Source organism: Balaenoptera borealis (genome assembly GCF_965194805.1).
Source record: "Balaenoptera borealis genome assembly, chromosome: X".
Lineage (NCBI taxonomy): Eukaryota > Metazoa > Chordata > Mammalia > Artiodactyla > Balaenopteridae > Balaenoptera > Balaenoptera borealis.
This window is the reverse complement of record NC_138881.1, coordinates 33956226-33971685: the sequence shown is the minus strand read 5'-3', so window position 1 is coordinate 33971685 and position 15460 is coordinate 33956226. Positions and strand designations below refer to the sequence as shown.

At 43.0% G+C, this 15460-nt stretch overlaps 1 protein-coding gene and 1 long non-coding RNA gene across 17 annotated transcripts in view; one reads left to right on the top strand and one right to left on the bottom strand.

Annotated features, from left to right (window-relative positions):
- Window positions 1-189, bottom strand: part of SYTL5 (synaptotagmin like 5) — a 288224-nt gene extending 288035 nt beyond the window's left edge. For 9 of the 16 annotated variants that reach the window (XM_082378134.1, XM_082378135.1, XM_082378148.1 and 6 more), the window contains exon 1: window positions 11-186. The gene's annotated coding sequence lies outside the window, so the exon portion shown is untranslated. Of the gene's footprint in view, window positions 1-10 lie in introns of all 16 variants that reach the window. The other 7 variants (XM_082378141.1, XM_082378132.1, XM_082378143.1 and 4 more) reach the window with 3 other exon arrangements.
- Window positions 190-592: 403 nt separating this feature from the next.
- LOC309621210 lies at window positions 593-4587 on the top strand. The gene is made up of 2 exons (XR_014239824.1): window positions 593-1327; window positions 1676-4587. It is a non-coding gene; the product is annotated as an uncharacterized lncRNA (long non-coding RNA).
- Window positions 4588-15460: the final 10873 nt, after the last annotated feature.

The window sequence follows — 15460 nt, the reverse complement described above, 5'->3', positions numbered from 1 at the left end:
AGAAACTTACCCGACCGTCACCTAGACGGAAAGGCGGCTGGTCCAGCCTCAGTAGGGGGCCGGGATTCAGGGGTGAGTCGCTGAAGCTGGAGATGAAAGCAGACCCCAGGCGGGAGGCGAAGTCCCGCTCCGCACCCGGAGGAGCCGAGTGACTCACGCGCTCGGCGCTCGGCGCCCGCCTCTTGCGCCGCGCGCCCCTTGCGCCGCCCGCCCCCGGCAGGTACCTGGTCGGAGCGCTGGGGGGCGTCTCCAGCCGCCCTGAAGCACAGCGCCCTCTGCCCGACGCCCCTAGGCGGCAGCGCCAGAGCCCACCCAGCGGGAGCCGCGCCAGGCACAGCCCACCCCTCGAGACGACCGCTGCAGGACGAGCGCCTCCGTCGTGGGTCTCCCCTCTCCGCCGCCACCCCGGCACCCGCTGCCCCTGGGCTGCCCATCTGAGCTCAACGCACCTTCCCTGTGCCATCCGGACACGGCATTGCCAAGGCCCTCCCCCAGGCGGTGCCGGCCGGCTCCGGGGGACGCACCACCAGCCCGGCACGTTCCCCCTGCCCTGCCCTCCCGCCCTCGGTGTTCCCCTTGTGGTGGCGCCAGAACCCACCCAGCCCAGAAACGAGCACAGCTGGCGCCTCAAGATCCCAGGTGTATCCTTTCCTTTAGGCCTCCCCTCTCCACGGACCCTTATCTTGCCCCCAGGGCTGCCCATCCCACACACTTTCCACCTGCCAGCTGGATTTGGCAATGCCCAGACCCTCTCACAGTTGGTGTCTATGACTGGGGACCCCCTACTGCCCACCACAGCCAATGCACAAATGACTCCCATATGCTTGGAGTCCCCTGCCTTGCAGAGGGGGCTATGAACCTCTACCCTCTCAGATCCTCCAGGGTCCTCGAAGAGTGCAGGGGGGATGATGGGACCCTGGTGCAAGGGGGCACCCTCCTATTCTGACTTGGGGTGGGAAGAGCAGCTTAGGCCCTACCCAAGCTTTGTTGGGACAGTCAAGGTGCCATATAGTGCCAGGACTTATAGAAGTAATATTTCCGGCAAATATGGATTGGAAATTCTGCCTTGGGGCCTGGCATTTTTCTGGTAGAGGTAATCTTGCTCTGCTGGGCGGAGGGGTGTGATGAGACCACAGTCCTGCCTCCATCATATCAAAACTGGGAGGAAGAGCATGTAGAATAAGAATCCCATTAGTATTGGCAAGTGTGAGGGATTATAGAAGTGAGAGAGAAAGAGACAAGAATGGGGAGAGAGTGGCACATTTTCCCAACTTAAGGACAGCATTTCAGCTGCCATACTTCCTACAACTCCGGTCAAGAATGGAAGGTTGCGGGCTTCCCTGGCGGCGCAGTGGTTGAGAGTCCGCCTGCCAATGCAGGGGACACGGGTTCGAGCCCTGGTCTGGGAGGATCCCACATGCCGCGGAGCAACTGGGCCCGTGAGCCACAATTACTGAGCCTGCGCGTCTGGAGCCTGTGCTCTGCAATGAGAGAGGCCACGATAATGAGAGGCCCGTGCACCGTGATGAAAAGTGGCCCCCACTTGCCGCAACTAGAGAAAGCCCTCGCACAGAAACGAAGACCCAACACAGACATACATACATAAATAAATAAATAAATAAATAAACCCAAAGTTTAAAAAAAAAAAAAGCATTTAAAAAAAAAAGAATGGAAGGTTGCTGCCCATTCAGAAAAGTGGGTAACCTCCCCCAACACACACCCCTTCTCATCATCCCACTGCTTTTTTTTTTTTTAACCACCATTATAAACCTAGATCTCCCCCACAATGGGCAGAGACTGACATTCATTTCAATGTTCCAATAACCCAGCACACAGCCTGACACTCAGTGGAAAACAAATTTTTATTGAAAGCTCAAAGGTCTAACATTCAGGACCTTCCCACCCCTGCCTTCCACCAACACCTCTATACTTTTCATCTTTTCCCAACTATTTCCTTTTACTTTTCTTCCTTATCTATACCTACTTTCCTGAATAATATCATCCCTCAGCTTCTCTATCTCTATTCTCTAAGTTTATAAGGTGCTGTTTCTTTTCTAACTTTATTTTTTCTCTTCTTCCAAAGTGTCCCCTACTCTGCATTCTCCCTTGCTATCTTATTTTCAAGGTTCATCTCAATGAATTGCTTTTTTCGGGCTTCCCTGGTGGCGCAGTGGTTGAGAATCTGCCTGCCAATGCAGGGAACACGGGTTCGAGCCCTGGTCTCGGAAGATCCCACATGCCACGGAGCAACTAGGCCCGTGAGCCACAACTACTGAGCCTGCGCGTCTGGAGCCTGTGCTCCGCAACAAGAAAGGCCGCGATAGTGAGAGGCCCGCGCAGCGCGATGAAGAGTGGCCCCTGCTTGCTGCAACTGGAGAAAGCCCTCGCACAGAAACGAAGACCCAACACAGCCAAAAATAAATAAATAAAATAAAGAATTATAAAAAAGAATGCCATACACTATACACCAAAGGGTGGGGGAAGGGAGAGCAGACAATAAACAAACTCCCGCAGCAATGCTATAAGAGGGATGTGTACAAGGTGCTGTGGGCATGAGAAGGGAGCTCACAGCCCTCCATAGAGGAGGTGCGGTGGCCATGAAACATTTCACCAGAAGATAATTGAACTGAGCCTTGAAGAAAGACTAGGAGTTTTCCAAGAAAATAATGATGGGAGAAATACACAGAAGTTGAATAATTTACTTTGAATGCTTAATTTGTGTCTCCTTTCTCTTGTGATAGCATCTTCTTTAGGCAGATAATGTCCAAGACAGCTCCGGAGACGAAAGAGTTCTCCTTCCTAATAGCTCCAGCAAAGCTCCAGGGATTGGCTCTGCTTGGGTCATGTGTCAATTCCTGAACCAGTCACCATGGGCCAGGTAGGTAGTGTATTCTGATTGGCTACCCTGGGTCATGTGCCCATTCCTGTCAGTCTGTTTTGGAGGGGAACGTGATGGATAGATTGATAGCCTTACCTGACGAGGCACGTACAGTTCCTAAAGAAAAAGATGCTAGGAAAGATGTGGACAAAAGTAACATGTCCTCTACATGTATACAATCATTGCCCTGAAAAATCTCTCATTTTGCAAAATAACACACTAAAATTAACAAGGCTTCTAGAAAAAAAAATAGAGTTAGGGGCAGATCACTCAAAACTTATGCAACTTTATTAGCAGAGCATTAAAAAAATAAAAAAATGAAGATCTCAGACACACAGCTTGGTATGGCCAGAGGCTGCCTCAGGGGATATTAAAAGTGCAAGAAACCAAAAGAGAGGAAATTCTGACTTGATAGAGCTGAGATAGCATACACGGAAGTGGAGCTCGAAGACATGAGGCTACCATTAAGGTAAGCACAGGAGGAAGTGCAATCTACCTGGAGCAAGAACCATGCAAGGCTTCCTTAGGGAGGAAGCCCTTGGTGCAGACTCTCACTTTTCATTTTCTTAAAATAAAACTAAGAAGGCTTCTGACTGTGCAGCAGCCAAGTTAAGTCCTTTTTCCTTTCATGCTGAAGGCTATAATTATACTCCAACACAATTTCCACATTATACAGACATTGTTTCCCTATTTGCAACTGCATATAAACAATTCTTATAGAAAATGCGTTCTACCAGAAGAGATAGTGTATATTTATTTATTACCTATCAAATATTTATCAAGCACCTGTGATCTAATCCAGTCTTGTGTTTTAAAATTCCAATTATTTGCTAATGACTCCCATATTTCTATCTCTGGTCCAGACATTTCCTCTGAATTCCAGACACTTATCCAGCAACCTGCTTAACATCCTCACTTGGATGACTAATAGGAATCTGAAACTTACCTTGTACAAAATCCAACTCTTGATATTTCCAACCAGATCTTCTTCTGTTCAGGTCTTCCTCATATTGTCGAATGGCAACTCCATCCACATTGATGCCCAAGCTAAAAATCCTTAGATCATTTTTTTTCCTCTGCAATCAAAGAAAATTGTTTTTTTTTAATTTTTTAAAATTTTATTGGAGTATAGTTGATTTACAATGTTGTGTTAGTTTCAGGTGTACAGCAAAGTGTATCAGTGAGATAGATATATATATATATATATATATCCATTCTTTTTCAGATTCTTTTTTTTTTAATTTTAAAGAGCAGTAGGTCTTTTTATTTTTTTATTTTTTTAACATCTTTATTGGATTATAATTGCTTTACAGTGGTGTGTTAGTTTCTGCTTTATAATGAAGTGCATCAACTATACGTATACATATATCCCCATATCTCCTCCCTCTTGTGTCTCCCTCCCACCCTCCCTATCCCACCCCCCTAGGTGGTCACAAAGCACCGAGTTGATCTCCCTGTGCTATGCGGCTGCTTCCCACTAGCTATCTGTTTTACATTTGGTAGTGTATATATGTCCATGCCACTCTCTTACTTCGTCCCAGTTTACCCTTCCCCCTCCCCGTGTCCTCAAGTCCATTCTCTACATCTGCGTCTTTATTCCTGTCCTGCCCCTAGGTTCTTCAGAACCTTTTTTTTTTTTTTTAGATTCCATATATATGTGTTAGCGTACGGTATTTGTTTTTCTCTTTCTGACTTACTTCACTCTGTATGACAGACTCTAGGTCCATCCACCTCACTACAAATAACTCAGTTTTGTTCCTTTTTATGGCTGAGTAATATTCCATTGTATATATGTGCCACATCTTCTTTATCCATTCATCTGTTGATGGACACTTAGGTTGCTTCCATGTCCTGGCTGTTGTAAATAGAGCTGCAATGAATATTGTGGTACATGTCTCTTTTTGAATTATTGTTTTCTCAGGGTATATGCCCAGTAGTGGGATTGCTGGGTCATATGGTAGTTCTGTTTTTAGTTTTTTAAGGAACCTCCATACTGTTCTCCATAGTGGCTGTATCAATTTACATTCTAACCAACAGTGCAAGAGGGTTCCCTTTTCTCCACACCCTCTTGAGCATTTAGTTTTTCAGATTCTTTTCCCATATAGGTTGTTACAGAATATTGAGTAGGGTTCCCTGTGCTATATAGTAGGTCCTTATTAGTTACCTATTTTATATATAGTAGTGTGTATGTGTTAATCCCATTCTCCTCATTTATCCCTTCCCCTCCCCTTTCCCCTTTGGTAACCATAAGTTTGATTTCAAGATCTGTGAGTCTGCTTCTGTTTTGTAAATAAGTTCATTTGTATAATTTTTTATTAGATCCCACATATAAGTGATGTCATATGACATTTGTCTTTCTCTGTCTGACTTACTTCACTCAGTGTGACAATCTCTAGGTCCATCCATGTTGCTGCAAATGGCATTATTTCATTCTTTTTTATGGTTGTGTAATATTCCATTGTGTGTATATATACCACATCTTCTTTATCCATTCATCTGTCGATGGACATTTAGGTTGCTTCCATGTCTTGGCTATTGTAAGTAGTGTTGCAATGAACATTGGGGTGCATGTATTGTTTTGAATTATGGTCTTCTCTGGATATGCCCAGGAGTGGGATTGCTGGGTCATCTTTGACTTCTCTCTTTCTCACACCCCTAATCCAATACATTAGCAAACCCTGCTTATTCTACCTTCAAGACACATCTAGAATCCAGCCACTTCTTACAACCTGCACTGCTACCATCCTAGTCCAGCCACCATCATCTCTGCTGTGTTATTACAAACAGCCCAACTGGTCTCCTTACTTCTGCCCTTTGCCCTCTCTAGTCTCTTCTCCCACAGTGGCTGGAATGATCCTTTAAAAATACAATGCCATGTTGATAGTATATACGCTTGATAGTATATACAAGGGTATTGATAGTATATGCAAGGGTATATACTACCAATATGACCTATCGTTGTTGATGTTGACCTTGGTCACCTGGCTGAGGAAGTGTTTGGCAGTTTTCTCTACTTTAAAGTTACTGTGTTTTCCCTTTTCATACTGTATTCTTTGGAAGAAAATCACAACCCACACTTTTTTTTTTTTTTTTTTTTTGGCCATGATGTGCAGCATGTGGGATCTTAGTTCCCTGACCAGGGATCGAACCCGCACCCCCTGCAGTGGAAGCATGGAGTCTTAACCACTGGACTGTCAGGGAAGTCCCACAATCCACACTTGCAAGGAGTGGGAAGTTATGTTCCATCTCCTTGAATGTGAGGCATCTGCATAAATTATTCGCAGTTTTTCTGAACACGAAATTTGTCTATTCTCTACAAGTTATTAATAATTGAATCCTTGATTTATTAAAAAATTACAACTCCAGGGCTTCCCTGGTGGTGCAGTGGTTAAGAATCCGCCTGCCAATGCGGGGGACACGGGTTCGAGTGCTGGTCCGGGAAGATCCCACACGCCACGGAGCAACGAAGCCCATGCGCCACAACTACTGAGCCTGCGCTCTAGAGCCCGTGAGCCACAACTACTGAGCCTGCATGCCACAACTACTGAAGCCCGTGCACCTAGAGCCCATGCTCCGCAACAAGAGAAGGCACAGCAACGAGAAGCCCGTGCACCGCAACGAAGACCCAATGCAGCCAAAAATTAATTAATTAATTAAAACAAAATTACAATTCCAAACATGTCATTCATCTGTTCAGAATTCCCCATTGCCTCTCTGTCTCCCTCAGAGTAAAAACCCAATTCTTGCAATGGTCACTAAGTCCCTACATGATCTAAGTCCTGCCATCTTTCTAAACCTGTCCTCTTCCACTGTCTCCCTAGTTTCCTCCACTCTGTTCATACTGGCCTCCCTGCTCTTCCTTCCACATATGAGGCTGGTGCACTGACTGTTTCCTCTGCCTAGAACTCTCTTCCCCCAAATATCATCAGGGCTCGCTCTCTCAACAGCTTTAGGTTTCTCTTCAAAAGCCATCTATCCCCGAGGTCTTCCTTGACTACCCAATTTAAAATACTGACTCTCCTACCTAACCCCAGCACTTCCTATCTCCGATTCCTGCTTTATTCCCCCCAGTTCCAGAGTTTTTATCCCATCTGACATACTAAATATTGTCTTCATTTCTTTCTTTATTTTCTGTCTCCCACTTGTACAATATAAACACCATGAAAACATGTATTTCTGCTTTACTTAATGGAGTATCCCTAGAGTCTAGAACAGGATCTGGCAGGTAGTAGGCAGTTGAGAAATATTTGAGTGCATATTTGCCTGCTATATGCCAGGAACCGTTGTAGGCATTAGGAGTATAGCAGTAAATTAAAAAGTTAAAAGAGATAAAGCCTCCCCATCGTGTGTGTGTGTGTGTGTGTGTGTGTGTGTGTGTGTGTGTGTGTGTGTGTTCAACTCCCTAAATACTATCTGCTAGAAAGCACGACCTGTTTCAGTATCATTCAGCCTATTCAGCATGGACAAGCAAAGCTGTTATGCTTAAGAGAACAAATAATGAATATTATTCAATAAGGATCCCCCCACATACATACTGGTAAATTATATCAAATCTGTTTGATGTGTTGCTTGATTTTTTTCTTTAAATCTGAAAAGCCCAGTTAATCATTGTCTGATTCCACTGAACCCTTTCTTCAGTGGTAGATATTTCTATAACATCTTGGCAATAAACGATCACAAGCTGACTATAAATCTGTAAATCTGTTTTGTCATGGAAAGAGTCCATTGTTATCAGTACCTGACATAAAATAAAAGGTCTGAAAAGTAAAATTACAAGGAGGCCACATGGCACTGAAATAACATGATCGGAGTAGCACACTCGTCTTACGGGGCAGCACATAATTAAATGGCAAATGAGACGGGGAGAGAGAGAATGGGTTGTAAGCTCAGAGGAGGAGCAATAGTTTGAGTATCTGGGTCTAAGGGTTGGGCGTTTTTGCATTTCCAGTCCACTGAATACAGCACCCTTGGAGCTGGGAAGTGTCATGCTAGGATAGCTGGTGGGATTTGCTCTTCTTCTACCTCCTTTTATCTTCTGGTTAATCTCTAGGCTTTTGATGCCAAGGGTGGCCAGGAGGCCAAGAAGAGTTGAGCTGCTTAAGATGGTTCTTCCCTCTAAGTATCAGGAAATGATTCTTACGAAACCAAACACTAGAGCACCATCATCAAGTGGGGAGGTACTGAATTTTCCCACTTGAGTTCCATTATTCCTCTTGAGGGTCTTTCAATCTTCTAGCTGTTCCCACTACCACCCTGGCCCCCAGAGGCTCACTGTTCACTCATTAAAAATTTGGCATGTGCTGTACACCTGAAACTAACACGGTATTGTAAACCAACTATAGTTCAATTTTAAAAAAGTAAAAGATTTTAAAACATAAAAGATAAATAAATAAATACATGACTTTTAAAATGAAAAAAAAAAACTTTGGCATGGGGTAGAACAGTTGTGACTGTGAAATTTTAAGTGAGAATCCTATAACATACCAAGAAAGAAAAAAATAAAAAGTATTGTAGAAAGAATCAGTGATCTCCTGTAATAAAGAAAAAAGCATTAATCTAGTATTTATTTATGAAGATCTTCACATGTGTCTTTGATATTCCTCTTAGCAGCCTTAAAAGATAAGGTAGGTATTATCGTGCCCATTTTACTGATGAGAAAACTGAGGCTCAGAATGTTTAAATGCTTTGTCCATGGGCACAAAGCCAGTCAGTGAAAGAGCCAGAATTCAGAATAAGGTCTATTCTTCTATAAGTCTGGTGCTTGTATCAGTTAGCCCTAGCCATAAACTGCTTCAAAAGTCAGTGGCTTAAAACCAGAATCGTTTACTCTCATGTATCTGCGGGTTAGATGAGAGTCAGCTAATTTAGGCTGAGCTTGGTTGGAGGTGACTCTGCTGCATTGAGTCTGTTATCACACGGGACTACAAGGCTGGTGCCTGCATACTCTTCTTATGGTAATAGTACAAGGGCAAGACACAAGAGAAAACTTGCAAAGTCTCTTGCCAGGCTCAGAACTGGTGCAGCACCATTACCTCCTCATTCTATTGGCCAAATAAAATCCTTTGGCTGAACTCAAAGTCAAGGGGCAGAGAAGTGCACCCAACCCAGGAAGGCACTGCAAAGTTAGATGGCAATGGCCATCTATATAGGAAGGGACAAGGAACTAGAGCCATCAGTGTATTCTATCACAATGCTCTTCCCCATGGTACCAGGCAACTTCTCCACACAGATTTCTCATCTACATTCTAGCTCCCTACGGCTGACACAGTAGATGTCTATTCTGTCCTCAAACTAGAGTCAAAGGACATATTCCTGCTTTGCCACTCATCATGGCTCTCCCACTGCATTTCTCTGTCAGTCTTGTCTGGGTTATTCATTCAAACTATCATCTCACCCTTCCGGGGAGACCTACCTCCAAAACACAGGGGAGTGGTCTCATCTAAGTTCACCCTGTGCACATTTACAACATAGAAACCCCTACAAATCAGAAGAATCATAAAATTCATACAATAAGATTCCTATGCATCCATTAGGAGTAGATTTAAACCCTAGGTATTTAAACTCTCCTAGCTGGACCCTTATTCTCTGATGCCTAACTCTTCATTCATCCATCCAATGCATTTGGCAATTTTTTTTATTGACTACATACTGTGAGTCAGGCATTGTGCGAGGTAATGCAGAAATGAGCAGAGTAGCCGCAGGCCTTGCCCTCACAGAGCTTTGTTTTTTTCCCCGGTAAATGAATATGTACTGATGTATGTTAATGAATTCATGTCATGTTATACTTACATTTGCATAAATTATTTGCATCTTAACAAGAATATTAACCCAAAATGTGACCCATTTTGTCATGTCTGGCCCTGATGGGATAAGGAACACTTTCTGAGCAGGAATGCTTTTCAGCTGTCTGTACACCACACCCCCTAACTTGTCACGGATAGTAAGTTCCTAGAATGAAACCTCTCTGCCCACAGTGGAGGGACGCTGGTAAAACCTTGTCTGGATGGTGAAGGCCAGGTGATCATCCCAGAAGGTGATTTTGTGGGTACTTAGCACTCTTCAATGAAAAAAAATACACAAGTATCTTTAAGTACCTTCTCAGTGCTGGGTCCTGAAAGAATGTAGGCTTTGGGGTGAGATTGTCTGGGTTTGGGTCCACACTCCACCCTTTATTAGCCATGTCACCTCTCTGGCCTCTGTTCCCTCATCTGTAAAAATGGAGATAATCAGAGTAGTTATTCATAGAATTATTGTGAAGTTTAAATAAGATGATCTACATAAGCACTTAGCACAGTGCTTACCACGTTACAGACACTGAATGAATACTTAGCTGTTATTATCGTGTCCTATAAGCACAGCTGGATAGATGAAGGATATGAAACAAATTGAAGAAATTATTCTTGTCTCTAAGAATCTAATAATCCATTTCAGAAGAAAAGGCGTATATTAAACAAGAGAGGAATCACAAGATGATTACATTAGTTAAGGTTCTTTCATTTGCAAGCAACAGAAATTAACTTTGTCTTATTTAAGAAAAAAGATTGAGAGTCAGAGCAAATTCATTGTAATGATTCAGAGCTGTTCCACAGCCTCACAAACAAGTTCAGCTCTGAAACCCTGACATGAACAAGAAGCAAGCCAGCTCTAGAAATTCAACAGCAAGAGCTGGGTGTGGATCCTGGGTCTCTTGAGTTCAGCAAGTAAGGTGACTTCAGCTCTTAACACCTCCCAATCTTGGGTTCCTGTGTCCCAAGTTCCAAATTTCCAGGAGGAAGAACCTGGTTGGCCCAGTTTGTGTCAGTTCTCTACCTCTAGATTGATTCATTAGCGTGGTCTCCTATCAGACATGGCAAGCCACAGGGGTGTCATGTCCTATATATTGGAAGGCTCTTCCCAGATGTCAATAGGGAACTCTGGGAATAGTTGGCCTCCTGTTATCTCTTTGCCCTCATCTCCTTCAGTGCTCCAGACACTCTGACCTTGCTTTTCTTCAAAACAGCTAGACACATAGTGCCTCAGGAACTTTCTACTTGCTATTCCCTTTGCAAGCCATGTTATTCTCTTAAATAACCCCATGAGTCACTTCCGTACCTCCTTCATATGTTTAGTCGAATGTTATCTGTTCAGCAAAGCCTTCCCTGACAAAGTTATTTATTTATTTTTCAAGTTAAAACATTTTTTTAGGCCACGCCACGAGGCTTGTGGGATCTTGGTTCCCCAACCAGGGATCGAAACGGGCCCTCGGTAGTGAAAGCACGGAGTCCTAACCACCGGACTGCCAGGGAATTCCTGACAAAGTTATTTAAAATGGAAACATATCCCCTCAGACATCCACATACACACTTTTTTTTTATTAACATCTTTATTGGAGTATAATTGCTTTACAATGGTGTGTTAGTTTCTGCTTTATAACAAAGTGAATCAGCTCTACATATACATACATCCCCATATCTCCTCCCTCTTGCGTCTCCCTCCCACCCTCCCTATCCCACCCCTCTAGGTGGTCAAAAAGCATCGAGCTGATCTCCCTGTGCTATGCGGCTGCTTCCCACTAGCTATCTATTTTACATTTGGTAGTGTATATATGTCCATGCCACTCTCTCACTTCGTCCCAGCTTACCCTTGCCCCTCCCCGTGTCCTCAAGTCCATTCTCTATATCTGCATCTTTATTCCTGTCCTGCCCCTAGGTTCTTCAGAACCTTTTTTTTTTTTTTTTTTAAGATTCCATATATATGTGTTAGCATACGATATTTGTTTTCCTCTTTCTGACTTACTTCTGTATGACAGTCTCTTACTGTATGACAGTCTCTAGGTCCATCCATGTCTCTACAAATGACCCAATTTTGTTCCTTTTTATGGCTGAGTAATATTCCATCGTATATATGTGCCACATCTTCTTTATCCATTCATCTGTTGATGGACACTTACGTTGCCTTCATGTCCTGGTTATTGTAAATAGTGCTGCAATGAACATTGGGGTGCATGTGTCTTTTTGAATTATGGTTTTCTCAGGATATATGCCCAGTAGTGGGATTGCTGGGTCATATGGTAGTTCTATTTTTAGTTTTTTAAGGAACCTCCATACTGTTCTCCATAGTGGCTGTATCACATACACACTTCTAATCCCTCTTTCTCTGCTCTCTTTCTCTCTCGAGTATTTAAAACCTGCAGTACCAGTTAGCTACTTCTGCGTAACAAAATACTGCAAACTTAGCCGCTTAAAACAACCGCCATTTTATCTAGATTGTAGACTGTGGGTTGGCTGTGCAGTTCTTCTGGCCTGGACTGACTCAGCTGGCCTCTCCTGGGTTTGCTCATGCGTCTGTGGTCAGCTGGCAGGCCAGCTGATGGCTGCACAATCCAGAATGGCCTCATTCACATTTCTAGTGGTTGGCAGGCTGAGGGACCTCTGTTCTCTTCCATGTAGCTTTCTCATCTTCCAGCAGTCTTCCTTGGAATCATTCACATAGTGGTTTAAGGGTTCCAAGAGCAGTAAGGGAGTAAGCCCCAGTGAACTAGCACTTTTCAAACCTTGCTTGTGTTTGTGTCTTATTTGCTAATGTCCTATTGGCCAAAGTAAGTCACGTGGCCAGCCTAGATTTAAGGGGTTGAGAAACAGACTCCAATGCTTGGTAAGAAGAGCTGCAAAGTCATATTGCAAAACAACACGATAAAAGGGTGTACAAACAGGGGTGGGAAAAATCCGTGGCCATACCTGCAATCTACCACATCTTCTAACATATCATGTAATTTACTTATTATTTTGCTTACTGTAAAAATGAGTCTCCATTCATTCGTGAATCCCTGCCACAAGAGTAACACTGGGTGGGGAGAGATTGGTGTGGAGTAATTAGTTTCAGTTTCTTTGCCCACACTGAAGAAATGGAGTCTATTTATGTGAGAAGCTTTCCTTTGAGTTGGGCGCATCCATTGCCATATTTGTGTGTTACAAATTCTGAACAGTCTTTTAAGTGTTTTAATAGCACATGTATTAACTACTCTAGTAATTACACAGACAAAATCAACGTCCCACATGAACATTTAAATGAATGCAAATCAACTTAATGGCCTCTCCTGGGGGCAGGATTATCATGCAATGAACATTTGCTCTAACTGATATTATATATGCAGATGAGATTTTAATTTTGATATACTTTCACATGGACGTATTTTTCAGTTCAATGCAAATCTACTTATAGCGTATCATTAAGGCTGAATCAGTCTCTTTTCTAGTGTGTGTATGTGTGTGGTTAATGTTGATATAGACAATGAGGCTTAATTTTCAGAATATCAGATGTTCTATTCTGCTCACCAATTCCCCACCCCCAATGTCAGCATTATTATGGAGAACTTTATTTTTTAAATGGGGACGTGATGTCTTACCCTCCTACATTTTTTATTCTTTTCTCATCTCCAGCCATACTCTCCCACTTTCCCCAATGTCACCCTATACTTGTGTGTTTGTTAAGATTATTATAAGGGCACAATGCTGTCATCATATCAACTCACTTAACCTCTCAAAGAAGAAGAAAGGAAGGAAGAAAAAAGAAAGGAAGGAAGAAAGGAAGGGAGCTAGAATCAACTGAACACTTGCTCTGTGCCTGGCATTAAAACTCTAGACTAGGGACTTCCCTGGTGGTCCAGTGGTAAAGAATCTGCCTTACAATGCAGGGGACACTGGTTTGATCCCTGGTTGGGGAACTAAGATCCCACATGCTGCGGGGCAAGTAAGCCCATGTGCCACAACTACTGAGCTTGCGCGCCTCAACTAGAGCCCGCATGCCGTAAACTACAGAGCCCCCATGCTCTGGAGCCTATGCGCCACAACTAGAGAAGAGAAAACCCGCATGCCACAACTAGAGAGAAGCCCACACACCACAACAAAGAGCCCACACGCTGCAACGAAAAGATCCCGCATGCCTCAACGAAGATCCCGCGTGCTGCAGCTAAGACTGGACACAGCAAAAAAATTAAATAAATAAATAAATAAATAAAAAATAAATCTTTTAAAAAAAAAACTCTAGACTAATCCTGTGAGATAGATATTATCGTCCCCATAGCTAAGAAAACAAAGGCACAAAGAGTTTAATTTACCAAAGGTCATAAAACTACTAAATGGCATATCTGGCATTGAACCTAGGTCTGTGAGAACAAAAGTTTTCTCAAATCTTAGCAAAGGTGGACTGGAGTAGAACTCTTTGAGGATGCTATTAACAATCTCTCCTGGAAAGTATTTACATTTCTGATAAAAATGTTTGAGCACTTTTCTGATAAATGTTGATTAGATTTAGAGCCCTGTCTGGGAAGTTAAATTTATGGTCCCAATGCATTAACCACAGAACCAAATATCTTTCTTGCGTGTATCCTAGAACCAGATCTTCTTTCTATTACTTAATTAACATCAGCATCTAACCATACTCTTACTCTATTAAAAAAAAAAACCCTTCCACTGGTACTCTCAGACGTTGCTGGAAGGAGTATAAATATGTACCTCCACTTTGGAAAATTGGCAGTACATCCAAAAGCTACGCTCATGCAAACCCTATGACCCAGCAATTCCACTCCAGAGTATGTATTGAAGAGAAATTAGTGCACATTCCACCAAAAGACTTGTACAAGAAGGGTTACGACTGCATTATTTCCAACAGCCAAATGCTGGAAACAACTTTAATGTCCAACAATAGGTAAAGAGACAAGTAAATTTTGGTATATTCATACAGTGGAATACTACACAGCAATAAAAAGGAATGAACTAGTGCTGCACATGAAAACACTATTGATGCTCACAGGCATCTTTTGTAGAGTAAAACAAGGCCAGGCAAAAAAGAAGACAGGTGGTATGATTTCATTTATTACAAAGTTCAAGAATAAGCAAAACTCATCAATGGTTACCTGGGTGAGTCAAAGTAGTATTGACTGGGAACAGACATGAAGGAGCTTTCTGGAGTGGTGGGAATGTTCTGTACCACGATTTGGATTGTGGTTACACAAGGGTAAAAATTCATCAAGCTGTACACTCAAGATTAACATATTTAGGGGCTTCCCTGGTGGCGCAGTGGTTGAGAATCTGCCTGCTAATGCAGAGGACACGGGTTCGAGCCCTGGTCTGGGAAGATCCCACATGCCACGGAGCAACTAGGCCCGTGAGCCACAACTACTGAGCCTGCGCGTCTGGAGCCTGTGCTCCGCAACAAGAGAGGCCACGATAGTGAGAGGCCCGCACACCGTGATGAAGAGTGGCCCCCACTTGCCGCAACTAGAGAAAGCCCTCGCACAGAAACGAAGACCCAACACAGCCAAAAATAAATAAATAAATAAATAAATTTTTTAAAAAAAAGATTAACATATTTAACTGCATGTACGTTATACTTCAAAAATATATATAAAAACTCCAATTCCAGAAAGATTCTTCACATTCACTTGCTGCAAGTTTAAATAAAACCTTTGACACATACTGGCAATCACTTTGTCTGAGAAATTGCTTTAACATGGACCAGCTCCAATGTCACGTGCTTTAAATGCACTGAATAAAATTATACCTTTTGCTGTTATTTATCTACCCAGAGGGCAACCTATTCTTT